Raw genomic sequence first — 10,599 nt, forward strand, 5'->3', positions numbered from 1 at the left:
AAGAGGCAGACAGCGACTACATGACCATGGTTTGCTAACGGATATGAGCAGTTTGGGCGTGAGGGAAGACTGAGCAGGATAGCAAAAGACAATGAGATGAAGTGTTGGAGCTGGAGGACTCTTGCAGCAAAACCTTGGGAATGGGAAGCAGGCCTGGGGGAGCACGGGGGCAGAGTGGACATGGCGTAGCAGCACGGAAAGACTATGGGCTGAGCATCAGGGCAGACCACCTGACAAGGCCAAGACTTTGGAGTCGTATGACCAGGCTGGGTCGTAGCAAGTCCTGGCAGAGGGCTGGGACCAGCTATGCAGGGAATCAGACATCAGGCAAGGGGCTGGATGCAACTGGTGCCTACTTCTGATGTTATCCACTGTCCGTTTAATCCTGTTGTTTAATTTTTGCTTGACTTGTGACACACAACTGGACACTGTGATGCACCCTGTCCAGTAAAAAAGACTCTTGACATGTGTGATGACCTGCCTGGTTGTGGTACTTGCAAGTAGAACTTTCTTGCTAAACTAACGTGTGCTTTTGAATCCATCTTACTTATGATTATTTCTTTTATTTCTAGTCCTAACTTTAAACACTAAATATGGATTCTCTTACTACTTTGTTACATATCGAAAACACAGGTCAAGCCTTTACAGATTTCTCTGTTCATCTGAAGGCAGTCTCTTGCACTTTTCTTAGATTGCTTTCCTGCTGCTCACATTATTCTTTAAAACACTTATCTTTATTCTAATACTTTAAGGCTCATTCTCCTGACCACTTAAACCAAAATCCTACTGGTCCTAAGAGCTTCTTTTAACACTGATAATAGAAACTGGAAATAGACTTTCCCAGAAACATTTTGCTGAAAGCCTCAGCTCCTTTTTGTAGGATCACATCCTTATACATGGCAGTCATGCTGCATATTTTGTATCAGACAGGCTTTTCAATAAATTGCAATGTAAATAACCTACCTCTGGACTTTATTCCACTGCATTTTTTTCCCAGGTGTTCTAGACAGTCTATCTGCTTCACAAGTCTCACTCAGGCTAGCATCCAGTTTGCAATTTTTACATTTATAACTGAAAAAAAAAAAATTGTTTCCCAGCAAGATGCTTGCCAGGTCCCTTTTAGCAGTGGCAATAAGTAGTTTATGATCATTTTCAGCTAGCAAAGATTCCAATAAAGCTTTTTTACACCTCATGGCCTGAGATCAAGTCTTCCTTCTCTATTTGAGTGCTGTGACATTTCATTTCTATAAGTACCCATGACATATGATCCACTGCATTGTTACTTGGCTGGTCTCCAACCAGCCAGGCCAGTTTTGCTGTGGCTTGTTAGCTGCCGGTGGAACAATTTAATCGTGGGTTTTCCTTATGTGAGGGGACTGGGGTACCGGCGTGGTAGGAGCGAGCAGAGGGAATGCAATGGGCCTGATGTGGTGAGGAAGAAGAGGCTGAGTCTCTCTTTTGCTGTCTTGGAATAGGAAATGACTTTCCTGGTAGCAGGGTGGTGAGATGACCTCAGTTAGGGTGGACATCTCACCATGCCACCAGCCAGACTGTGCCTATGGCTGATGTGACCACAGCTCCAACTGGGAGGAGAAAGGAAGGAGAAAAAGGCAGGCCATGAATGATCAGGATAATCTGGTGCTAGGACTGGGAGATAATGGGGGAGGATGAGGGAAAGAGGGTGACTCAGAACAAGGGAGATGAGGTTATGGGTTTTTAGGTCACTGCGGAGGTGAAGAGAGATCCATCAGGACTAGACAAAGACATCTCGGTCGAAGGCCCAGGAGACCTGCAGTTCTTGGTCACTTCAGCACTGAAGGGTGGGTGCCTCTGAGAGAGTCTAGCTTTCAGCTAGGAAAACAGGCTTGCACCTCTAGACTGCTAATTCGTTTTTTGGTTTGGGTTGTTTTGGTGGTGTTTTTTTTTTATTTCAGAGATTTCAACCTTATCTGCAAGTTTAATCACACTCTTGGAAGAAGTCTGAGCTAATCCTGTCACAGAGATGTCTGTAGACAACTTAATTTTGCATTTAAAAGCATAACATCTAGATTTTGGATGTCTACTTTACTTCTATGCCCCATAACAGTCATTGGCTTCTGAATTAGTTAGCTGACACAAATCCAGTTTTCCCTTCATGATCTTCCTTTCCAAGGAGTCTTTGTAACCTTCCTTGTCTACCTGGGCAAGGCTACTATGGATGCCATGCTGGTGGCAACCTCAACAGTGGAATAATGTAAAATGTCTTGTGCACCTCTGAGTCCTTGGAAAAGTAGTCCTCCCACAAGCCTTTTATGCAAAAGCTGGCTACCGCCATCATGATTCCTAATAAGCAAAAGGACCACCTGGTTTAGACTGATTGTAGAGGTACGTTTAGAAGTAGGGCAGTACTAGCAAGCTGGCCATCTTGACCATTGTCCACGATTAGGCACCTAAAGTACCTTGAAATTCCAATTTTAAATCTTAATCTAGATCTAGGAAATTATTTACAGATAATTACAAATAATTATTTACCTCAGAATCCAGACCCGCAAGTTCTGCTCTCAACTGGGCCACAGCCTTACCATGTCAATCAAGACTTTTACTTGCTCAGCTAGGATATTGCAGAAGTTACTTCCCTGACTTTGGACCGTGCAGATTAATGGTTTTACAAAGGATCCTACCTGAGTACTGTTAAAACGCTGTTGTTATGTTCTCTTAAAACAATAGGCATCTCAGTCTAATGCAAATGCTAGTAAAATGATTCTGATCATTTACAAGTCCAGCTGCAGGCAAGCATATTCACACAGATGCCTGCTAAGATGCAATGCAAGCAGCCTGGGATGCCAAAGGTTTGTGGGGCAACTGCTCATTTAAAAGGGCTGTTAGAAGCATTTCTTGGGGGCGGGGAGACAGGCAAAGGAATAGCAGAAAACGCTGGAAGGGGAGACAGGAAGCCACAGGCAGACCTGTCTTTCAGGGGAGAGTTTCAAAGGAGGGAAAGGAGAAGGTTGAAAATGAGAGGGCACCAAGGCAGTAGAAGGTGTGACCGATCTGGCAGTCCCATCAGGAACAAAGGGAAGGGGCTGCCTGTGCCCAGGAGATGTCAAGGTGTTGAACTGCTCCTGTTCAATCAGAGCCAACCAGCATATTTAGGAGAAGGGACAAAGGTTGGGGAAAAACATGGATGTTGCTAGGAAAAGGTGGCTTTATCACAATGTCCTTCTCTACCATTTTGACTACTGAGTCTGCCGCTCCTTTAGGGTAGTCTTATTTCAAGATTTGCCAGTAAATGGGCATCGGTGCTGCTTGATGGGGCTCCTAAAGGACTACAATCCCTGGCATCCTCTGAGGGATGTATACTGTCCAAGTCAGCCTGGTTGGGTGCAAGTCAATGGAAAGGGACCACTATGCCCACACTCAGGTATTAGAAGTATGCTCTCATTCCTAAAGGAGCCTGGCTGGGTTTTTTTCAGCTCTCACCTGTCCAATGGTTTATAGATTCCCAAGGTCAGGAGCAATAAAATATTAACATCTAATCTGTCATACCACCAATGAAAACTATAATCTGGTCCATGACCTCACGTGAGTATCGGGTTGTTAACTAAAGAAAGGAATTAAATCTTCCTATAATAAATACTCCAGACTGTGACAGGTAAAATTCAGGTCATACGTCTCCTTTGAAGTTTTAATGGCCACTCCAATTTTATGATAAAGCCACTCATCTTATGTTTGTAGTAATTTTGCAAAGCCCGAAGCGGCTCTAGTCATCTTTGGTGCACAGTTCCCAAGGACAAAGCTCTCATAAAACTGCAAGCTTCAAAGGGATTAGACCTCTTCTTTTCGCTCCTTCTCTCTCTCTTTTTTTTTTTTTTAAAAAAGAAACATTTCTGAACATTTCCTCCTGTTTTCTACATAGCTCCCTGAGGAGCCTCTCAGTTGAGCCCCCCAACTAGACTTGTTCCTCAAGCTCTGTCACTCACTAAAATAAAATAAAATAAAATAAAATAAAATAAAATGAAATAAAGTACAAGAAAATGCCTTTTCCCTTTTCTTAATAATAAGGCAATTTTCTGGGTAATTTCTGCTTTTTGTCTTTATTCTATTGTCAATGTGGCATAATTTGAAGCAAATCAATAGAGCCTGTGTATTTGCATATTTCTCAGGCTCTAAGAAGGACCACATGCAGCAGAACTGCTCCCCTGAATGCCTTTTTTTTTTGTTTTGTTTTGTTTTGTTTATTTGTTTCCCTCCTTTTAAAGTCAGGGGGAAGCCGAGCTGAATCTGTCAAAGCTTGAACTCCAAAGCTAACGTCCATCTTGGTAAATGAACCAGTGCCAGGGAACGTTCCCAGGCACTGGAAGGCAATTGTCTGTGCTGTTTAATTGTTAGCACAGAGCCTGGCACAGCGGAGCCGGGGCCAACTTTCCCAAACAATTCCCAAGTGCAGGCCAACAGCTGGCATGGGCCAGGGCCGCGCTCAACGGGCAGTCTGTGCGCAGGGCACGGAGGAGAGGGGAGGCCAGTAGCATGGATGGTGGCTGTTCCCATCTCCGTTGGCCTCAGCACCAGGGAACGGTCCCGACCACGCTTAATTTACTGGCACATGCGCAGCCGTGGTTGCTCGAACTTAATACTGGTGCGTCTACGCTGTGGTGAGGAGAAAGCTGCTTATCCATCTTCCCGGCATAAACATACATATTCGGTTGTAGACTGATTTTATGCATTGCCGTGGCTATAAGATTGATTTGTTTCCATTAATTGCTAAGGGTCTTTTTTTCAGACGTTTATGCTTAAATGCCAAGAATGAGACACTTGGGGGAAAAAGAAAACAAAAAACCAAACCATTTGTCCATTTTGCTAATTCTCCAGTGGCACTAAGAAGTAAAAGTCTGAGAGGGAGCAGATGGGAACTTTCGGCACTTACACTGAGCACTGGAAAACGATTCAAATCGGGTATCTGTCCAGGGATGGGCCAAACCATCCCGAACCACAGTTGTACAAATAGCATACTGTTCAAGTTTATTCAGTTCTATCAGCAAATGCACCAGCCCCAGATGTTTCTCCAGGCACGGTAAGGGTGCGCTGACCCACGCGCCTTATGGCAGTGGTGGCTGGTGGTATTTGCATGAAAATAATACTTGCTTGGAAACAAGTTGAAGCCTGGTCGGATGGTCATCCTCCTTTCAGCCACCAGACCCCAGCTAACACCCTGTTCCTCACCACAGGGACAAAGTGAGTAACACTGAGAAGACAACAGCAGGATGTGCCTTTAAGGGACCACCACAAAACAGCAATCCCAGCCACAAGCAACTGAAGGAACATCTACCAACCACTATATGCAAGCTAAATAATGTAAATACAAAAAATAATCTCACAAAGATGATAAAAGAGGAATATGTGGGTCCCCTGAGCCTAATTTTTCTGCAGATGGTACATGTCAGAAATAGCTGGTATTCAGAACTGTCTTTTCAGGGTATGCTTCTTTAAGGTTACTGAAAAGTTCCTTTATTGAAGAAATTAGCTTAAATGTCCTAAGGCACAGTATGTTCTCTGAAAATACTCACATTTCATTTGATTGCTGTTGTTAATGTTTCAGAAATGAAGTAAGTTTTCCCCCGGGGACATTTAGCCTGGCTTACCCATTTGTCTGAGCTTCTTCAAAGGAGGAATGATTCTTAGTTCTAGCCTGATAACAGCACAGGAGAAAAACCAAATACAGTGTTAGGAAAACAGCGATTTATTAATTTTTGGGGTGGAGGGAAGCCACAGGTAAATTTAGTAATAGCATACAAATATTTGTGTAAGAAAACTGCTGCTATTTCACTATTTAGCTGGGAACACCGAGAACAAAAAAACAACCCAAACCAATTTCAACTTCAAGTGTATCTGAACACATTACTATTGCTTTTTCTTACCACCACTTTGTGAATCTGAGTGTTCATTTAAGGGATTCATCAGAGATGGGCTGAGGGGAAAGGTTTGGACCGTGTAAGCTTCTTACTGATAATCAGCTACAGAGCAATTGGTGTTAATTTTGCAAGAATTCTGCCATCTTCCGCAGTAGAAATCTCACAAATTTTGCTCTTGGGATGTCACTGTATTTGAACAAAACTGGAAAATAAGCCTCTTCTTAAGGATCAAATCTGGACCTGGCCCCAGGCAAGACTGCAGATTGAAAGGCTGGAATCCAGAAATGCGTTGTGAAAACTCCCTGACAGCAATACACTCAGACTTTAGGTCTTCTTTTGTGTCATACTTAAATACAGCAGTTTTACAAATTAAAACCTATTTATTTCACTACATCATTTCAATCAGTCATGGAGGTTCCTGGTCCAACCTGAAGTATACAAGGTGCCCAGAGTCACCTACAAGATGGTGGCAGTGCTCACCGGGTGCCAGCTCTGCATCATCACTACTGAGGGAGAAGGCTGCTTCTACGGACCCGGACCTCAAGTACGGCGCTGGTGCCAACGCAGCCCACAGAAATTCTCAAGCCTTCCCCAGCGATGTGAGCTACTGAAGCTGCACATTGCTGCTTCCCTCTGAAGCCAAAAATCAGGTCCCCAAAAGGTATTTAGCACCTAAGGTGGGGTATATCATAAGCATGTAATCCAGAAAACCTTCATCCTGATAATGTTTAACCCTAAAGGTTAAACTCTGTATGCCGATAAATTTATCAGTTTAAAATTCCTTGTGGTCTTAGAGCTGTGCTTGTGCAGAAATGCAGCAGAGCCTCCGGCTTCACGCTGTTAGGGACACAGGTCACACTTATCCCTGGTCAGGATCCAGAAATGAGGTACTGCCTTGCCTAAATCCTCTGGTGGGGGGTCTTAATGTCAAAGACAGACTTCTGGTTCTCTTTCTGCACGTGTACAGGATGAGGCTTCTCACAAGCTGACGCTGCTTTTCTTTGCAAAGCCACCACCTTGAAGAAATTTGGTGATGGTGTCCCTCTTTGATAGACTGACCTATGAAGCAAGACAGTCCTCAAGAGATGCGGTACCTGGTCCTCCTGGGCCTAAGAAAGGCAAAAAACATGTGTCCTGGACTTCCCAGGCCATGGGCTATTCAGAGGCACAGACAGGGCTCATCATGTTCGTTTTTGTCCTCCTCAAGGCCAGGCCAGCGAGCAGCAGAGAGTGCTGGATTCGTGGGACTGGAAAAAGTGTGCCACGAGTCCGCAACCTCGCAGCGCGGGTACTGACCTGGGAGACTGGGACTCTGGTCCCTCTGAGGGTGCCTATGTCCTTTTTTTGGTCTAGTGATCCACCCCAATGGGTTGGAAATAATGACAAACCACAATAACAATAGCCAGCTAAACAAAACAAGTAGAAACAGAAACAACAACTGAGGCTGGGAAGAGAAATGGCCTTTGGGGATATTATTTAGAAGAGACTTCAGACTTTGATTTCCCAGGCAGAGAAGATGGCAAATCAGCCAATGTGACTCCTCAATTCTTGAGAAAGAGGCAAACCACATTTTCCTAAAGCTTCCTGTAGCCGAAGCCGTTGAACTGACTCTACTACAGTAAAAAAAAAAAAAAAAAAAAAAAAAAAGAGTAAGGCAGGAAAATGGGGAGGTCAGCACAAAAAGCAAGGCTGGAAACCCCATGACTCCATGCTGAACAGCTGAACGTTTCTGAGTCGCTGTCTCAGAAGTACGAGAATCCCCCTCGGCATCACATGCCTTTGCTCAGTCCCACGGGAAGGAAAAGGCTCTAATCAGCTTCCCGAGCGCCACGCAGAAAAAAGATCACACTGGGTGCAAAAGTCGTTACGCACGTAGTAATAGCATGTCTTATATATTGACACAAGCACTGTACATAAAGAAAAAAAAAAAGGAAGTTTGCCCCGGTTATACTATACAACACAGGGAGACTGGCAAAAAGTAAACAAGCTGCACTGTTGTTCTTCCTGCCACGAATTAAAACCTGAGGTAGGTGAGATGCACACCCCGGCTGGGAGCCGCACAGCAGCGGGGCAGGGGCAGGGATAGGGGCGGGGGCAGGGGCAGGGGCAGAGGCAGGGGCAGCACTGGCCTGAGCCCGGCCCCAGCAGCCGGCTAGTGGGGTGGGAAGGAGCCACAGCGGTCGCTGGAGCTGTGGGAGCAAGGGGAAATACGAATTAAGCCTAAGGCTGGTGGGCAGTAAAATGGGGCTGGGCAGAAACTGGGAAGGAAAAGCAGAGCTAAGGGAGGAGGAAGGTTGCTTTGACCAGCTACACTTGAGACCTCATTACAGGATGATGCCGCCTTCATAGGTCCTCCTGCAGAAGTAACTCATGGTTTTAGCTTGCCTAGCTGAAGAATTACTCCCTTTTTCAGTGTGCATTCACTTTGTTTCTGCAATATATCTGCCCTTCCCTCTCCACACAATTCTCTGTCTCTCTCTGTCAAATTTAGAAGACTTCAAAATAAAGAAATAACCTACTCCTTAGAAACAGAAATTCATTGTTGTATTTCTTCCTCAGTACGGTACACATAGTGGGGAAAAGAGACCTTTAAATTCCCCCAATAGTTTGGAAATTCGGTGTGGAAGCACAGGAGCACCCATTTTCTCCTCCCCCCGTCCGCTCCTCAGCTAACCCGTGGAGCTTGCTGCCGTGACACGTCGTCAAAAGCAAAGTATTTGCCAGGATTCAGAATTGAACCGAATATGCAAATGAGCATGCGCGTGCACACATGCGTGCCAATATGTATTTGCATACATATTTATATATAAACAGTAACTATTTTTAAAAAGCACAATAACAACATCAAAGAAATCTCAGGAACCGCGGCACTCTTCGTTTGCCGTAGACGAGCCTTTGTTCGCCGTAGACAGACCAGACTCTGCCTGGTCTGCCATAGGCTTCTCCAGCAGCCTGTGTCAGCTCAAATCCCAAATCCCAAACAAGCAGCATTGGTGAGGGTGCTAGAAACACATCAGATGACAACAACAACCTAATGGTTAGTGGTGGAGGAGAAGAGGAATAAGTAAACAGAAGCAAAGTATGCGAGTCGCTTTATTAAAAGCATACCCATCGGGCTGCTTCTGCTACCTACAGTGGCCAATAAATTCCCTCTGTCCTAGTACACTCCAAGTGCCAGGATGCATTATTCAGCAGATGAGTAATTCACCACATTCTTTCAGATAATAGCCAGTTGTTTAGCTGGACTCTCTTTCATGAAGGTCAACGGCAACACCACTGCTGTGGTTGTAGAGCACGGCAGAGCCTCGTGGCACCGTACCGACCAGATTAAAAGAAGGATCTGTGCAAGGATCCTATGTAATGAGGGCCATGAGGTTCCCATATGTGCATAGAGGCACTTCTGTGGAGGATCAGGCCCTAAACTCACATTGAAAACCATGGGAAGGAACTTGGCACCCAGTCAAGAGGAGGACTCAATGTTCACATGGCCACCAGAAAAGCCAGTTGGACAACTGGAGTTTCCCTCTTCTTGTGGAATGATAATTCAGGTGCTGAAGGATAATTGGAGAGCTGAATTTGAGGGTGGCCTCAGCACCTTGGGGGACTCTGCGCCAGCGGCTTTAACAAACCGTGCAGGGGCTACGCGGACACTACTTTATCTTGCAGGTTTTGAGAGCCGTCATGCTGTTGAACTACTGTATTAATACCATGCGTTGTGGATGTAGCGCTTGCCAGAGAAGAAAGCTCCTCTACCTTCGGTTTTGAAATGTATTCTGGTGCATGCGTCCGCTGTGTCTGTCTCTATATTAGGTTAAACGCTGCTGAAGTAGATGGGCCTAATTACGGCCTTTCATTCAAGATTAATATGAAGCCATTAAGCTGGTTTATGCAATCAGGTAGCTGAGCAATAGAAACACCTAAAACAAGTATGAGGCAACGTTGAAGGCTGAAACCACGCAATCAGCCGGCTTTCATTGTGAAAAGGCATGGGAAACGCAGAAGCAAGCGCTGCCTTCATCTACAGACTCGAGACAAAACACAGGATGAGAGAAGACTGACTGTGAAAGACTAGAAAGAGCTACCAAACCCGCCACTGGCCCAACCCAAAGTAGGCCGCGAGTTACGCGGGCTGAGCAAAACAGGGAGGCTTGTACCCCGCAACACCGCTGTTACTCGCTTCACCCCGCGCGCAGGAAAACAAGCTCTGGCAGCTCTCTTTTGCAGTGACGGCGTATGAATGATTACCCAAGTCATTGCCAGCTTCCCCTCCGAGCACAAACACTCCAAAGAAACTCGGGTGTTTTTCTAATGGCTGGATCAAAACAGGGTAACGCCGCAGCAATGCTGCTGGGAGTTATCGTTCCCTATTCTCCAAAACATTGCTCTTATGTTTGCGGTTGTGCAGAGTTAGGCGAGACGTAGGCAGATTTTCAAAGTAATTAACGAGGAGTTCATTGACTTTGTTAATGCTATCCTAGGTATTTTTTAAAAGGAGAGATTAGTTGACATGTGGAAGAGGCTAATTAAGAGAGAAAAATCAATTAAAGGAAAATCAAAGTCAGGTTGGAAGGAAAGAACAGAAAGGATTTAGGAACCAGAGTTTACAAGACAACAATTAAATTCTGAATAAATTGATAGTTGATTTAATTGGATGATAATAATCTGGAATAGTAAATGAAATTTAAACTGAACCTTCTATTAGTTTTAAGAT

Source organism: Balearica regulorum, chromosome 1 (assembly GCF_011004875.1).
Source record: "Balearica regulorum gibbericeps isolate bBalReg1 chromosome 1, bBalReg1.pri, whole genome shotgun sequence".
Classification (NCBI taxonomy): Eukaryota; Metazoa; Chordata; class Aves; order Gruiformes; family Gruidae; genus Balearica; species Balearica regulorum.